Source organism: Lepisma saccharinum, chromosome 28 (genome assembly GCF_977018435.1).
Source record: "Lepisma saccharinum chromosome 28, izLepSacc3.1, whole genome shotgun sequence".
Lineage (NCBI taxonomy): Eukaryota > Metazoa > Arthropoda > Insecta > Zygentoma > Lepismatidae > Lepisma > Lepisma saccharinum.
In genome coordinates this window covers 21371830-21387766 of record NC_139256.1, presented here as the reverse complement: position 1 = coordinate 21387766, position 15937 = coordinate 21371830, and the positions used below count along the sequence as shown (strand labels likewise).

The window sequence follows — 15937 nt, the reverse complement described above, 5'->3', positions numbered from 1 at the left end:
CCAAAATGTCACTTACCATGTTTTACATTCTAGCCCTTCATTTAATAATTGAAGTATACTAATTTATTGTGTGTCTGGTGTAACCCTACTATCGGTCGTGTGAATTTGAATGTCTTGTATTGAATCGTTGCAGTTGACTTAAATTAGTGCTTTATTTATCAACGATGGCAGAACTTCACTGCAACTGCACCATCACTTTCAATTTTTGCTACCGCACTATGATAAACCATATGTATCAAGGGAAAGTGAACTGTTCTCCCCCCTCCCCAGTTTTGGAACCCAATCGCCGCCACTGCATGCAATGGTAGTATCGAAAGTAGCAATTTAATTGTAGTATACGCACAGAACGTGCACGGTGTTGATAAGAGTTGATAAGACAGTGCACTAACTAACACGACTCGCTGTAGCATATTACACATTTCCTAACCGTAATTTCTCAAACCTATCGACCGTAATTTCTCAAGCATAGCGACCGTAATTTCTCAAGCATAGCGACCGTAATTTCTCAAACCTAGCGACAGTATTTTCTCGAACCTAGCGAACGTAACTCGTTTCACTCAACCACTCTGTGAAAGGGAAAGGAATATCGTCAATCATCAAGGAATATAAGGATTGAAGTAAACAAAAGTACACATTTATATTTCAGTTGAAAACTATATTTTATTACAAAGTGGTTTGTTTTTGTAGAACAGCAAATTTTTACAGGAAAGGTAAATGCGCTGGTACTTCATGTCGTTCGGTAAATGGCAGAGGCGGAGAAAATGTATTTTCTGAGCAGTGGTGAACAATATTTCCTATAGAAACCTAAAATGGATGACCTGTTGTTATTCTAAAATAGAAAGCAATTGATAAATAAAGTACATTAACACACATTTTAAAATTATATACACTTTGTCATTTGGTAATATCAACAGACTCTAACATCTGTAGAAATTAAATTATTAATTATAACGAAATTGTTCAGTCAAGGTGAGAATCTAGTTGTAAAAAATACTCTATAGTGTAAATCACCAACCCTGAGACCTTCTGTAAATAAACCGTCTCACCGATTCGATATATCACTCTGCGTCAGCTGAACACCGAGACCTTCCCGCACGCATAGAACTCGCCATGTTGAAAGTGGCACTACTTCCTTGCTGTTCACATGATTATTTTTTAAAAATAACCAATGTTATAAAATATCATTGTACACAAATTTCTAAGCTCATTGAAAGTTACAATGCATATTCCTACAAAATGTTCACACTTATCTTTCCTTGCCATGTCACCAAGTTATTTTACGAAGTGCACTATATTTGGCGGAACAAAAATCGTTATTAGGATGCTTGTCAAAGTTTCCAACCACAATAAATTTACGAACTTTCTTTGTCTTTTTTTGATCATCATCATCAATATATTTATTGGACTTACAGCATTGCATATGGCTGTTTATGCCCATTATATATTTTATTTACATAACATACAATTTACATAAAATCTACAAACAAATTTCAAATACACTCTTATCTATATAAAACCTTAGGAATATACATTACCATGTTATATAATTTTGTCAAAAAAATGCAAGTAAAATATATTCAATTCGCATGCAAGAAAGAAAGCAAATTTATAGGAAATGATTACTGGTGCAAAGAGTTAACCATAAAGGTGAAGCAATAAGTACAAAAGAAAGAGCATTGGGTTTAAAGTGAGACGTCATTTGCGGCAGCGTATCCCATACTACAAATTGGCCGTTGATTTACCTTACGTAATGAATCCTGTAACAAAGCTGGATTTTCGTGAGGATTATTTTACTTCTATGAGTTTGCAGTGCTTTCTGCATGCACGTGGTTTTGTTTACATAAGGTCTCAGGGTTGGTGATTTGAACTTTAGCTAGTTATTGGCTGGTTTATGAGCTAATATCAGTACATAATATGATTTTTTTTCTTCTTAGATAAGTTATTATATATAAAAATTAATTTTATTATTGAGCAAGAGTAAGATTTTCAGATGAATACATGTTGATAGCCATTGCAAAAAGTTTTAAAATTGTGCAGTTAATTACTTTACTTTTAATTTGGTAAGAATCTATCAGTATAAGTTTTTCCATTAAGTACTGTATAGGTTAAGCTAAAATGAGCTAAATTCCATTAACTTACAAAAGACACTGAGGGAGGCGAGATTGTGAACTAATCCGCTTGCTTGAATTGCTCACTGCATTATCATCAAAAACCGCATGGAATCGAAACTATTAAACTGACATACATGGCGTTTCTTGCTGATTGTGGCTCTCGAAATTGGCTTCAATTTATACAAATGCTAGACAGGTACATATTATTGAAAATAGATTTATATAAATTTGTAAATTTGTGGATATGTAGAGAGGAAACGTCGTCGCCTTGTAATCAAGGGGTCCCGGGTTCGTTACCCGGTTGAGGCACAAGTGGTTCGGATCCCACTTTAAACTGTAGGTCCAGTTCCGTTTAGCCTTACTGTGCATAAAGTGGACTTAAAATACCAAGTCAATCAATCAATGTAGAGAGGAAAGAGTTAGTGGATCAAATTTCAGATCCATTGTACAGTGGGATCCATAAGTATTACCAAGCAAATTGTCCATCACCACGTTTACCCCCTTTGTTTTATGCAATGAGAGCTTCAAGAACTGGCACAAAACACCAATCTGCTTACAACCTCTGAATCAGTATACGTAAAAAATGCAGGCCTGAAAAATACTAGGATGAAGATAAAAAGCAACGAATATAGTCATGGACAATTTGCTGAGCAATACTTATGGATCCCACTGTACAGTAATGTTGAGAATGGAACTTTTTTACCTTCCATCGTACATATTTCTACTGCTATGCAACGTTATTAAATGAATTGTACCAGCTATTGACTACATATGTACCTTAAACAGGTGTGAATATCCCTTAGCCATAGAATCCATAGCCGAGGCCATATCCAAGACCATAGCCGTAGCCGAGTCCGCCATATCCATAGCCGAGTCCTCCAAAACCGTAGCCAAGACCACCGTAACCGTAGCCTAGACCGTAGCCAAGGCCTCTCTTATCCCTTACAACCTCCTGCCCTAAGGATACGGCTACAAGGGCGAAGATAACGAAGATGGCCTGGAATTTTATAATAATTTTATTACAATTATTGTAACATATATAAAGAAACCATTGTGAGTTTATGATTGCTTTTTACAAGAGTCTTCGTATTCGTTATAACTGAATTTCTCATTTTTATTACAATGTGTGCTTTAATATGGGTCTAAATAGTTGATATTCGGGTCTGTCTGTTGTGTAGACGTGCTGGAATAGTCTTGAACTGCTATGCGTACGGTACAGGACGTCATCTATTGACAGAAAATCAAGGTGGATTAATTTAAATCAGCTGATTTGAAAAAAATCACTGATTTAAATCACTTTAAAGAAATACTTTATAGAATAATGTACATAATTATTTTGTAGATATCAGAATCACTTTTCGTGAAAGTACATTAATCTCGTAATCATTTAATGGTGTTTATTAGGCTCTAAGAAAGGAAACAACATATATGTACTGATGGTATGAAACTCATACGAAAAGAAATGTAAGCACACATTTATCTTGATTTAAAATTAAATAATTTTGATAGGCAAAAATAGCAAAGATTTTGTGTAGAAAAATAGCTATACAAAACATTAATCGTGTTAAACCATAAATTGTGTCATTATCATTAAACTGTAAATAAGCATGGTAGCTGATATTTTTCAAACTATCATCAAAAGAATCTCCAAAATTCAGCTACAAAGACTAAAAATATTTAAGTTAATATTTTAAGTTTCAATTATGGAGTACATCCAGAATGTTTTATTTTCACTGGAAGAAAATTTACTGAAATTATTGTAGTTTCATTAGCACATTCAACAAACATTTCAACAATAGGTACAATTTAAAAATAGATTTAAATAAAAAATCAACAAAAATGCAGAACATAGAAGTGAATTAATATCATAGTGATGGGAAAATACTAGTTGTGGTGGCGTTTAGGACATTTTCGTTTAAATTTCCTTACATTATGTCAATTTGTGCGACTTTATTCTGTTTGAAATTGTGAGGGTGAACTAGTTTTTAATATGAAATTGATGAACACAGGTTAGATCATAACCATTCTAGCAGAACAGTGAATTACGCCAGAATTGCTAAACGTCCCAAAGCTTTGAAGAGTCGTACCATTATATCTGCTGTTTTTAACAGTCCATATGCATGAATGGGCACGATACCACAGTATTACCCGCGAAACGAACTAAATGTGAACAAGATAACTGACAGGTGGATTAAACGTATAAGGAATTACTGCGAAACGTGTTAAATGCGACATGAATGACCACGAAACCGTTTAAGTGCGAGAGCAATTACCGCGAAACGGATTAAGTGCGAGAGGAATACCCAAGAAACAGTGTAAACCTGGATGGAATAACTGTGAAGCAGTTTAAACGTGGAAGGAATAGCCGCGACACAGTTTAAACGTAGAAGGAATAACCATGAAATAGTGTAAGAGTGGGCGAAAGGAATAACTTAAGATGGATTAAGCGCGAAAGAAATAACAATGAAACAGTTTAAGCGCGAAAGAAATAACAATGAAACAGTTGAAGCGTTGAAGGAATAACCACGAAACAGTTTAAGCGTGGATGGAATAATCACGAAACAGTTTATGCGTTGAAGGAATTACCACGAAACAGTTTTAGCGTGGATGGAATAACCACGAAACAGTTTAAGCGTTGAAGGAATAACCATTAAACAGTTTAAGCGTTGAAGGAATAACCACGAAACAGTGTAAGCGTTGAAGGAATAACAACGAAACAGTTTAAGCGTGGAAGGAATAACCATAAAACAGTGTAAGCGTGGAAGGAATAACCGCGAGCGACACAGTTTAAGCGTCGAACGAATAACCAAGAATCCTTTTAAGTGGAAAACGAACAAGTGCGAAAGGAATATCACATTAAGTTAGAAAACAAGGATCACCAAGAAAAACAAAATATACCTCCAAAAGAATAATCCATTTCGCGGCTATTCCTGCGATTCAATTCTAATGCTGTACTTACCAAGTACTTCATGATAGCTGCTCTAAATTCTGTCGTACCAATAAGACTCGGTGTTCATCCATTTTACTGCGACTGTTATATATACCCAACTCGGGACCTTGCATTTGAGAAATTAGCAGATGTTTCATCTGGTCCGCTGTGGTGTCGTCACTCCCTTGGCCTCATGTGGGAAACTTAATGCGGTGCGAGAAATTTGCAATTCGAAATCTTTTCCCTGGCTTCGCTTTCTTTTCAACTGCTCGTTCTATTTCTCGCGACCGGGCTGAGAGTTCAAGATCGGGAAATTATTTCAAAAGAATTGCCGTGTCATCTCGTGGTGGACCTTGTGAATAATAATATGTCTTGAATTCTCCACAGATGGAGCTAGAATAACGCAAAACTCTTTCATTGTGTCACACTTTTAGCATCTCTTCAAAAATTGTGCTCATAACTACGGTCATTGTAGAATTAATGATAGTAATTGCATTTTTGTACATTTGGCGACAAGCTGTTTATATCCTCATCGTTCCAGAATATTAAGATACGTGTTTCCTAGGAAGTGTTAGGAAATAATTAAATACTAATTTACAATTTTGCTTTAGTTTTGGAAAATTTATATTATGAGCAATTTTTGACCTCATTGTTAAATTATGATGAAATCCCTGTAGTTTTGCTTGGTAGATTTTCCTTTGATAGACACATGTGTATGTGTGGAAGCGTAGGAAATAATTACTGGTGTTATTATTTCTCTTTTAAAGTTAATGATGTATTTACTTTACGTTCTATAATGAATTTGGGGCTGAGCTTATTACTTAACGGAGATATTGTTCATGAGTATTAATGAAGACATTCACATATCCCATCTGTTGCACCTCCAGAAGTTTCTTACATATCGCTATGATAACTAATGTTAAATATAATAGTTAAAATGTTGTGTCCTTACTCCACAAGACATTACACTTTACCTTGATTACACTTATATTGCGACGTTCCTGGCTAACATATAATTGACTGTTGTCGTGTCTGAAGTAATTATTGTTGTCTTGCGACTAGCTAAGTATTTCTTTAATCAACAGATAGGCTATAGTTCTGTTGTTGATGATAACAGATAAATGCAGGGACCAATGGAGAAACTTTTGTAGAAAGGAATTCATACTTTACAAACACCCACAGGGCTGTATCAAGGTTTGTGGAGGCCCCTGGACAAAATGTTTTGTGGGACCCCCCATTTTTTTATTATTTTTTACTAGAAGCTTTATTAGCTCAATATGTTAACCACCAATTTTCAGCAGTTGAAACGGTAGACCTGATTTTAGAATCAGTAGTCATTCACAATGGAACATATCGCAGATAGGTTTGCAGGGAGAATAGCGCAGGAAAATAAAGTTACAGGACAAAAATTGTAGCGTTATAGCAGCAGTAAAATTCTGCGTCTAAATGTCTACTATGAAGAGCAAACACCGTAACTACAATATATACAGGGTGATTATAAAGTTTCGATCCATTTTTGAGAAAACTGATGATTTCTTCATTCTCTTGTACGTGATGTGAAAGATGCTGACTACTGAAGGTAGAATAGATGTGGTGTGTGGACGTTTGCGGGGATTAAGCTTCAGAGAGATCCAGGAAACTCTTGAAAGGAAATTCCATAAACCTGCTCCAACTTGGGCTAATATCAGACTTATGGTTAAAAAAATTCAAGCGAACAGGTACTGTGCACAATGCTAAACATTCAGGAAGCCCCAGATTAGCAGCCGAAACCGTGTAACGGGTAGAAGATGCCGTCACCAAAAGACCAAAATCATCAACAATAAGGCTAAGCTAAGCTAAAGATGGCATCTTGGAAACCATGGTTTTCCAATGGAGCCCCACCTCACTTCGCAAAGACTGTTCGTGTGTACTTGAATGCTACGTTTCCACGTAGGTGGATTTGTAGGGGATCACAATGCACATGAGTACCACGATCTCCGGATCTTAAAACTCTTGACGTTTTTTGATGGGGCTACATCAAGTCATAGGTGTACAGAGTGAGGATCACCTTACGCCAACGTATCAGAAACACTGTGCTCAACATGACACCGGCAATAGTATCAAACGTGTTTGGTGAAACTGTTCGTCGTCGGGATGCGTGTGCAGACATGCAGGATGCTCATGTGTGACACACTAATGGGTTTTCTTCTGTACACCACTTATCATGTTTGATATTTTTTCTTTTAATGTTGATTATTTGTTACCATGTACTCGGGAGTCCATTCGATACATTTGTTCTAATCTCAAGCCTATTTTTATAAAAAATGGATCGAGACTTTATAATCACCCTGTATAGTAAATACTAAGGGGATTCAGAAGGAAACAGAGAACTGAGCAGTAGACTTTACTTACGTACATAATTTATTATACATGATATTATTTACAATTAAGAGTAGAACCTAGTTTAACTTGTGCTTATACATAAAAAAGACACACATACATGTAAATTGAATTACCGTGTCAGAATAACAATATGAATTTAACAAACGGCTTGCACAAGCTTTTCCGAGCCTGCTGTGTTACAGCACATCCCTGGGCATGTGTTATTTCTTTAAAAGAAATCCGATAACTGAGTCTTAACTTATTGATTGATTGTTAAAAATTATTTGGGTGCGTCACAGAGTCTTAACTTATGACTTATGAGGGAACATAAACATAACAGTTGGGCTGAAAAGTTCGTACGCTGACTCATAGATGGCGTTACTAGAATTAAATCCATGTGATTTTTACTTAGTACTAACCTTCAAAAGATACGTGTATAAATTTCACAGCTGCCGGATAATTAGTTCGTAAGATATAGCATTGTGAGTGAAGCAGCTTTTGTTATTGTGAAAAAATGGATAAAAAAGAATTTCGTGTGTTAATAAAGCATTGCTTTTTGGCGAAAAAAAATACTGTTGAAGCCAAGGCTTGGCTTGATAAACATTATTCGGACTCTGCACCAGGAAAATCAACCGTTGAGAAGTGGTTTGCTAAATTTAAACGAGGCGAAATGAGCATCGAAGACGATGCACGCAGTGGACGCCCCAAAGAGGCTATTACCGACGAAAACATCAAAAAAGTCCACAAAATAATTTTAAATGATCGTAAAGTGAAGTTGATCGAGATAGCTGAGATTATTACATAGCGTTGTTGGAGCGTTTAAAGGATGAAATCACGAAAAAACGGCCCCATTTGAAGAAGAAAAAAGTGCTGTTTCATCAAGACAATGCACCGTGTCACAAATCAATGAAAACGATGGCAAAATTATATGAATTAGACTACGAATTGCTTCCCCATCCACCATATTCTCCAGATCTGGCCCCCAGTGACTTTTTTCCTGTTTGCAGACCTTAAAAGAATGCTCGCTGGAAAGAAATTTAGCACTGATGAAGAGGTAATCGCCGAAACTGAGGCCTATTTTGAGGCTAAAGAGAAATCGTACTATAAAAATGGCATCGAAAAATTGTATGACCGCTATAATCGTTGTATCGCCCTCAAAGGCAACTATATTGAATAATAAAATCGAATTTTGTCAAAAAAAAATATTTTTTACTATGTTAGCCTACGAACTTTTCAGCCCAACTGTTATATATATATATATATATATATATATATATATATATATATATAAACCGCCATGTGCTTTGCTAGTAAAAAAACATTAAACAAGGAAAGAACGTACGTTTTGACTTACCTTAAAAGTCTTCAATACTACGTGAAGTTACGTCTTAACGGCACGTTAAGTTTGCAGCAGGTTATATGTAGTCCACTCGAGAACGGCATTCAGCCGACAAGCTGTTCATATCCCATCCAGACTGTGAGAAAATTGGCAGTGTTACAGCTCAACTACATTCTGTGTGCATGTTTGGGTCTATACATGCGAAAAGTTGCTGCAAAGTTAACCTGTCGCGGGGCTTAGTTACGAACACGTCAGTACTCAACAATAACACGTAAGTCGCACAGTGTTGAGAAAAGTACTCAATGGCCGAAAGCCGAAAGGAAACAATCAACTCATTCCGCCGTCCATTAGCTTACGTTAGCCCGGTTCACAAAAGCGCTGCTTAAAATTAGGTGTCCCGTAGTTCACTGATGCACCGAGAGAGAGCGCTAGTATCTCTACAAATGTTTTCCCTAGAAAACCCCACAGTTCTAATACCATGTTATTAACGAAAGAAAGTTATGTACTTCGTAGGATTATTTATTATCTTAATCGTATCTGAGAATTGATTGTTTGAATAAGTGTGCCTTATTTCCACACCACAGCCCAATCAATCCATGGTATAAAGTATACTGAGCTGCAGATATCTACAAACAGATCGACTGAAAGCTGTGCTACAATTGGATCCAGAAGAGTGTAGACATACGACAATATTAAAGTTTTTTTTAAATTTTTAAAATACAACTTCTTATGTAACTTCTCACAATCATAGCCAGCTGGTTAAAATATTTTTTTTTTTGGTGGAGGTCCTTCACAGCTTCCTTTTGGTGGGGGTCCCGGAGTAATTGCCAAAGTTGCCCATTGGTTAATCCACCTGTGTATGGGTTTGTGTGTATTTGTGTATATGTCTATTTCGGTAAGCTAAAATACATTATTGTAACTTTATTTCCTTCTAAAATATCGACTGCCATAGGTAGACAGTCCTGTAAATGCGATCCTTGGTATCACAGTAGATAGTATACATCCAGTGAAGGCGATTAGGGGGGCGAGGGGGTGCAGTTGCCCCCCCCCCCACTTTTTGCCACCTTTGTCCCTGTACTATGCTTAACCTTATCTGTACCAAGTGGAAATAAACCGTCCTTACCTCCAAAGTTTTGGAGCCCAATCGCCGCCACCATGCATCATTAGATATTAATAAATTAACACTCACCAGGAAATGAAATACATTTCATAAATAAGATTTCAAAGCGAATTCTTTTCATGTTTTACCAACAATCACAGGAATTTGCGATTCTACGGGGGAAATATAATCCAGAAAATGTCACTGATGAGAGATAAGTATTTAACTCGGAAATTTGTTTTACTACTTTGAGAATCACATCTACTTCATAACACTAAAATCTCAGGTCTTTTGTAAACAGACATCAGTATCGCCATCTGTCGAATATTCAATATGATTCTTCACTGCACAATCTTTCTTCGCCACTTGTATAATTCATAAGGTTTGAAATAACACCCCATGCCGACATTATGAACATGTATTTCTGAAATTATTCAAATATACGTAGGAATTTTTTAAGTGGGAATTTTCTTCAGCAGTCAGTAGAGGAAAGTCACCATAACTAACATAGGGCTCCTAAACCGGCACACCCCTATTTCACAGCCGAGAAGTCCTGCCACTTCGCGGCAACAGGGTAACTCTATAGAGAATATATTTTCTAGGCTCTCAAGATATTGTGCGACCAGCGAAACAAGTGTTTGTACCGATTACACTGATAAACAAGCTGTAGATATCCGACATGATGTTTACATTTTCTAATGCAGTTTTTCATGCTGATATCAAATCTGAAAACCGTTTTGCTCTATCACGTCAAGTTTTGAAGATATCGACAAAATTTTATTTTTCATGGAATACCGTTCCTCAAAAAAAAATTGACGTTTTTCGTTATTTTTCGTGCAACACCGATTTTTTTTTCGTCGTTTGTGAAAACAGTTATACTTAATGTAATACGTCGAAATATTTTCAAGATCGCATTACTATACTTTCATTTATTTCTTTTTTATTTTGAGTGACAGTGGATTATGGCGTCCAGAGGTTGCATAAATTCACCACATCTCTTTTGCTACGTGTGCGGCTATCTAACAGAAATCCATCCCATCGGAAGACTTTTACACCGTTTCTGAAGAAAGCATATGAACTATACGATTCGAAAGTAGATAGTAGTAAGTCGTGGGCACCACAGTTCATATGTTTGACATGTGCACGCAACTTGCGCCGTTGATAAGGAAGGCGAAGAAGTACTGCTGCTTCACCTGCGAGTAGTATAGCAGAGATAGGAAGCACCACTATATAAAGAAGGATTGGCCGATCAGAGATAGAATGCAGTCATGAAGTAGATACGTCCTTCGTGTGCCGTTGGTTGAACGTGAAAAAGTTATCATGCAACCACTTCATTTGAAGCTGGGACTCATGAAGAATTTTGTGAAGGCACTAGACAACGACTCAGATGCTTTTCTGTACCTGTGCAACAAGTTTCCGAAGATGAGTTATGCGAAACTGAAAGAAGGTGTGTTCGTAGGTCCACAAATAAGGAAGATCATTGCTGACAGCCACTTCCAGGACTTACTGGGTGACACTGAAAGAGATGATTGGGTGGCATTCAAGTCAGTCGTAGCCAATTTCCTTGGAAATTATAAATCTGCTGACTATGTGAATGTTGTGCAGAAGTGCATTAGTGCGTGCAGAAGACAGCTGGGTTGCAACATAGCTATCCCTCAAAATTCATCTCCTCGTCTTACATCTTGACTTCTTCCCCGAGAACCTAGGTTCAGTCAGCGACGAACATGGTGAACATTTTCATCAGGACATCTCGGTGATGGAATCACGCTATCAGTGTCGATGGAGTGCAGCAATGTAGGCAGACTACTGTTGTATGCTTCAGCGTGAGATGCCAAATGCTCAGCACAAACGCAACTCTATAGCCAAGAAATTCAAACCATACACACCTTAAATCAAGGAAGTATTTTCTATACGTATGTATTTTATATGTGTATTATACCTTCAACTAGATGTTACTATATAGTATATGTGCCATGTGATGCATTTGCACAATTTTCTTAGCTAAAGCTATGTTTAATAGTACTCCATGTAGCAAAAAGTGTTCTAGTGAAACCTATGTCTGTGAGTTGTTTGCCTTGATACAATGTTAAACACATATAAATGGTTGATGTCGTATATCTCAAGATTGGTGGGTGTTACAGACAAATGGTTTGCATATTTTGAATCAGCATGTTTCAATTGTCTTAGAACGCGTGTTGGATACCAAGATATCCGCCGAAATTATTTTTTTGTTAATCAGTGTTATCATTGTGCAGGGAGAGATTTTTGTTTTGGGCTGATTTCAATATTTTTGTTTGTCTGTCCATAGTGCTATATTATTCATACTGGAAGGATGAGTAAACTTTTATAGTTTTAATCTTGTTGAATAACGATTCCAAACATGTATTTCTTTTAGTTGGGAAGATGTGCTGTTTGTAGATTTTTTAGGTTATTATTGTTGATGGCGTCGTTCCCTCAACCGACACACGTCAACAATTGAGTTCCCTAAACCGTTGCACCAGATGAAGATGCCATACATGCTGAATGTATTTCTTGTGAAGGGCTTTATTCTGAGGATGCCAGTGGTGAATGTGTATCATGTGCAATATTTAGGCTCATGTTTCAATCTGCAGGTGCAGAACATGATATGTACTCTATGATTTCTGAAAATGACTTTATTTGTGTTGCCCATTGAGGACTAAATATGCCAAATAAATTACATTTCCTTTCATGTTGATAAAAGGAATTGCTTTATTCTCTAATAGAAGCCATTAAAATATTATCACATACATTCGTTTGTGTTGCTTTGTAGTTTAATTCATTATTTAAACAGGTATGTCGGTTTAGGAACCCATTTTCTCAGTTGGCATGATTGAACCTTTCGTGAAAAAACTATTTTGCGGAACAAAATGTTGTTGTAATAGATCTTTTACACAGCTTATACTTGGGCATGGAATTGATGTTCACATTCATGAATTCCACTTCGGAAAATTCCTTCTCTACTCTGAGTTAAGGTTAAAAAACAAAACGGTATGTCGATTTTGGTGACTTTCCTCTGCTATAGTTTAGCATATTTTTAGGTTTGACAATGTTTTTGGAAAAAACGGTCCAAAGAGAAGTTTATAATACTCATGACAAGACATGACATTACTAACGCCGTAGAATGTTGAGAGATATTTATGAAACTTTATTTCAAGCAAGAATCTATCCACAGAATTTTAAACTTTCGGAACATATAACAATAGCAGAAATTGACAACCATTGTTAAGAAAGAGAAATTGTGACTACTGATAGAACAAGTTCTGATGGAAGAATTTTCAATTTAAATTTCCTTGGTACCACTTTTTCCTTATTGGTGAAACAACTAATTACGGTTTGAATTGCTGCGTGTGTTCTTTGCTTTGTTTAAAACGACCTTCGAAACGAGAAAAAAATATATTAGACACACATTTATACATGCGGTGCACTTGTTTATAACTTGTTAGGCATTCGGCATTAACAGTTGGAACCAGTTCTTTCAAAATTGGCTTCCGTTATTTCTCCGAAACAGGTGTGCAAAAAGCGTAAAACGTGTTGGCAAGGCCGAATGCAAATATATCGCATTCCAGGCCTAGTGACACAATGTTTGATAAATACCCGGAGAAATTGCTTTCTGGAAAGGCTTTTTCGTAAGCCTGTTGTTCTGCAGTAGCGCTGTGCACATTAATACTGAGGCACACGTCATTATTAAGGAGCTGATTTTTAGGTAAAAACATGTTTTGTTGTTGCTTCGGAAAATGGCCATACTCGCTAGAGTGCCAACCATACGACTGCAATGTGATCTCAGAAGTCTTTCTTCACATTAAAAATGCATAAATTTACCTTTAGTACATAAAACACATATTTATAAGGAAAGAACATAAATTCATCAATCTCACCCAATCAGGATTCGAGTTTGGTGTGAGACACATCCAGTTGCCAACACTTGGTGAAAATTTGTTTCTCAAACATGCTGATAGCATCACACGTAGTCCTCCTAACAAACTTACATGCATTATTTTCACAATTACAGTTCTAATATATACTTATGCAAGAAATGTCAATTACTACTGATGTTCTTGGTTTATTTTATGACAAATCGGAACTTACTTTCTGGACGCTTATCTTATTTCTTAAGGTTAATTGTGCCGGTCCTCGTGGCGGAGTGGTTAGCACATCGCGCTACGACGCCAGGGGTTCCTGATTCGAATCCTGGCCTGGACATGGATGTCTGTGAGTGTCCATTCATCGATTTAATCACATCATCACTCATCCCCATCTTCGCAAAGTAGCCAAAAGTGGCACAAAAAGCGAAGTAAAATAAAGCAAATCAATCAATCAATCTTAAGGTTAATTACGATGATGACGTAGATGAAATAGACGGTAGAAGAACCAGAAAGGAACTAATGTATTATACGTAGGACCAGTGGCGGCGCTCGGGTTCCAAAACTGTGGGGTTGAGGGGGCAAAGATAATTTATTTCCCTATGTAGATAAGTTTTAGCATAGTACGGGGGCAAAAGTGGCGTAAAGTGGAGCGGGAGCAACTGCCCCCCATCGCTCCCCTTAATCACCGGCACCGCGTAGGACTCGAATACAAAAACCTTCAGCAGCGAGATTGAGTTGACCATTCAGCACAATTGCAGAATGGTAGTTTCGTTTTCGCCGCTAGAGGCGCTGCAGACAGTTTCATTGCGTTTTAGCTCTGTTCTAGTTCTTGTATCAAGTATATATAACAAAAGTTAACACAAAATGTAGCTTATATTAATTGTACATAGTTTGATCTTTTTGAAAAACTTAGACACGTTGATAATGAAATGTGTTATTAATGTGTGAGAACTCTCAGTCAGTATTATAAGATTTCTAATCAAATACTGCTGTACTTCGTTGACAATGTTTTCCAAAGATAGACTGTAATTCTAAGTGAAATCTCGTATGTTCCAGTGATGTTTCTATGCCTTCAAGAACTTCAATATGTGTCAATGAAAGACCCTTCCCTTGTTTCCGAATTGAAAAGGTGGTAATTCCTGTGGTTGTTTGGCAAAGGGTACTATTTTGCATGAGACAGCAAGGCGCGAACTGATTTCTGGCTTTTTACTATGCTCGCAATAGCCTTGGCAGAGAGCACAGAGATTCATTGAAAGGAGGAATATGTTTGCCGTGTTAATGGCGGTCTCAATGGAACCTGTTTGACTGAAATTGCCCCATATTTCTTGAGATAACGACTCCAAGGCGAAACGACGTGTGTGAAGTGCCTTGTTAGCGTAGCACGAAACTTATTGCTTTGTCTTGGCAGTAGTTCTCATTGTCCACTCTGCTACGTGTCACACTTCGTTGAAACTCGCAAATTGATGCGTGAAAGGTGTGGAGCAGGGGCATGGTGTTATTAAATCGACACGAGACCGAAATTTAATGTCCGTTATTCTTCAGCCTGAAAGAATGTAATTTCCAGGGCTGACTGCATGATGAAGCCGTAGGTTCCAGTTTCGCCGTGGCTCCCCGATGGCGTAGTGGTAGCGACGCCACCTTGTAATCAAGGGGTCCCGGGTTTGATACCCGATGGAGGCACATGTGGTTCGGATCCCACTTTAAACTGTAGGTCCAGTAAGTGGACTTAAGCCACCAACTCAATCAATCTAGTTTCGCCTGTCAAAATAGTGAGCGATTAGAGAGGGGGTGGGGGCAGTTGCTCCCCCCACACATTTTGCCACTTTTGCTCCCGCACTATGCTAAACCGTATGTATCAAGGGAAACTAAACTGTTCCTTGACCCCCGCCTTCCTGTTTGGAACCCAATCACCGTGACTGGATTAGGTACATAAAAGGAGAGTGACTGTTTCATTGTGTATACACTTAATCTGCTCTTCGTCATGGCACCTACGACCCATGTTTTTGCGTGTCAAACGGTACTGTATAAATAATCCAAAGCAACGGCATGTGAATTATCGAACTGAGGTGCCGACTTGGGAAAATAATTTCAGACTCCTCGGAATCCCAAACAGCCGAGAAATTCCAAAGAATCGTATTGGAAAGTGGTAAATTACTGATTAACAAACAAAAAAAATTCGGCGGATATCTTGGTATCCAACAAGCGTTCTAAGAC

At 37.3% G+C, this 15937-nt stretch overlaps 2 long non-coding RNA genes across 2 annotated transcripts in view; both read right to left on the bottom strand.

Annotated features, from left to right (window-relative positions):
- Positions 1-15937, bottom strand: part of LOC145980638 (uncharacterized) — a 64972-nt gene that overhangs the window by 13866 nt on the left and 35169 nt on the right. The gene's annotated exons all lie outside the window — the stretch shown is intronic.
- Positions 641-5171, bottom strand: LOC145980806 (uncharacterized). Its single transcript, XR_014440887.1, has 3 exons — positions 5071-5171; positions 2889-3108; positions 641-804 (listed from the first exon to the last, which is right to left on the bottom strand). It is a non-coding gene; the product is annotated as an uncharacterized LOC145980806 (long non-coding RNA).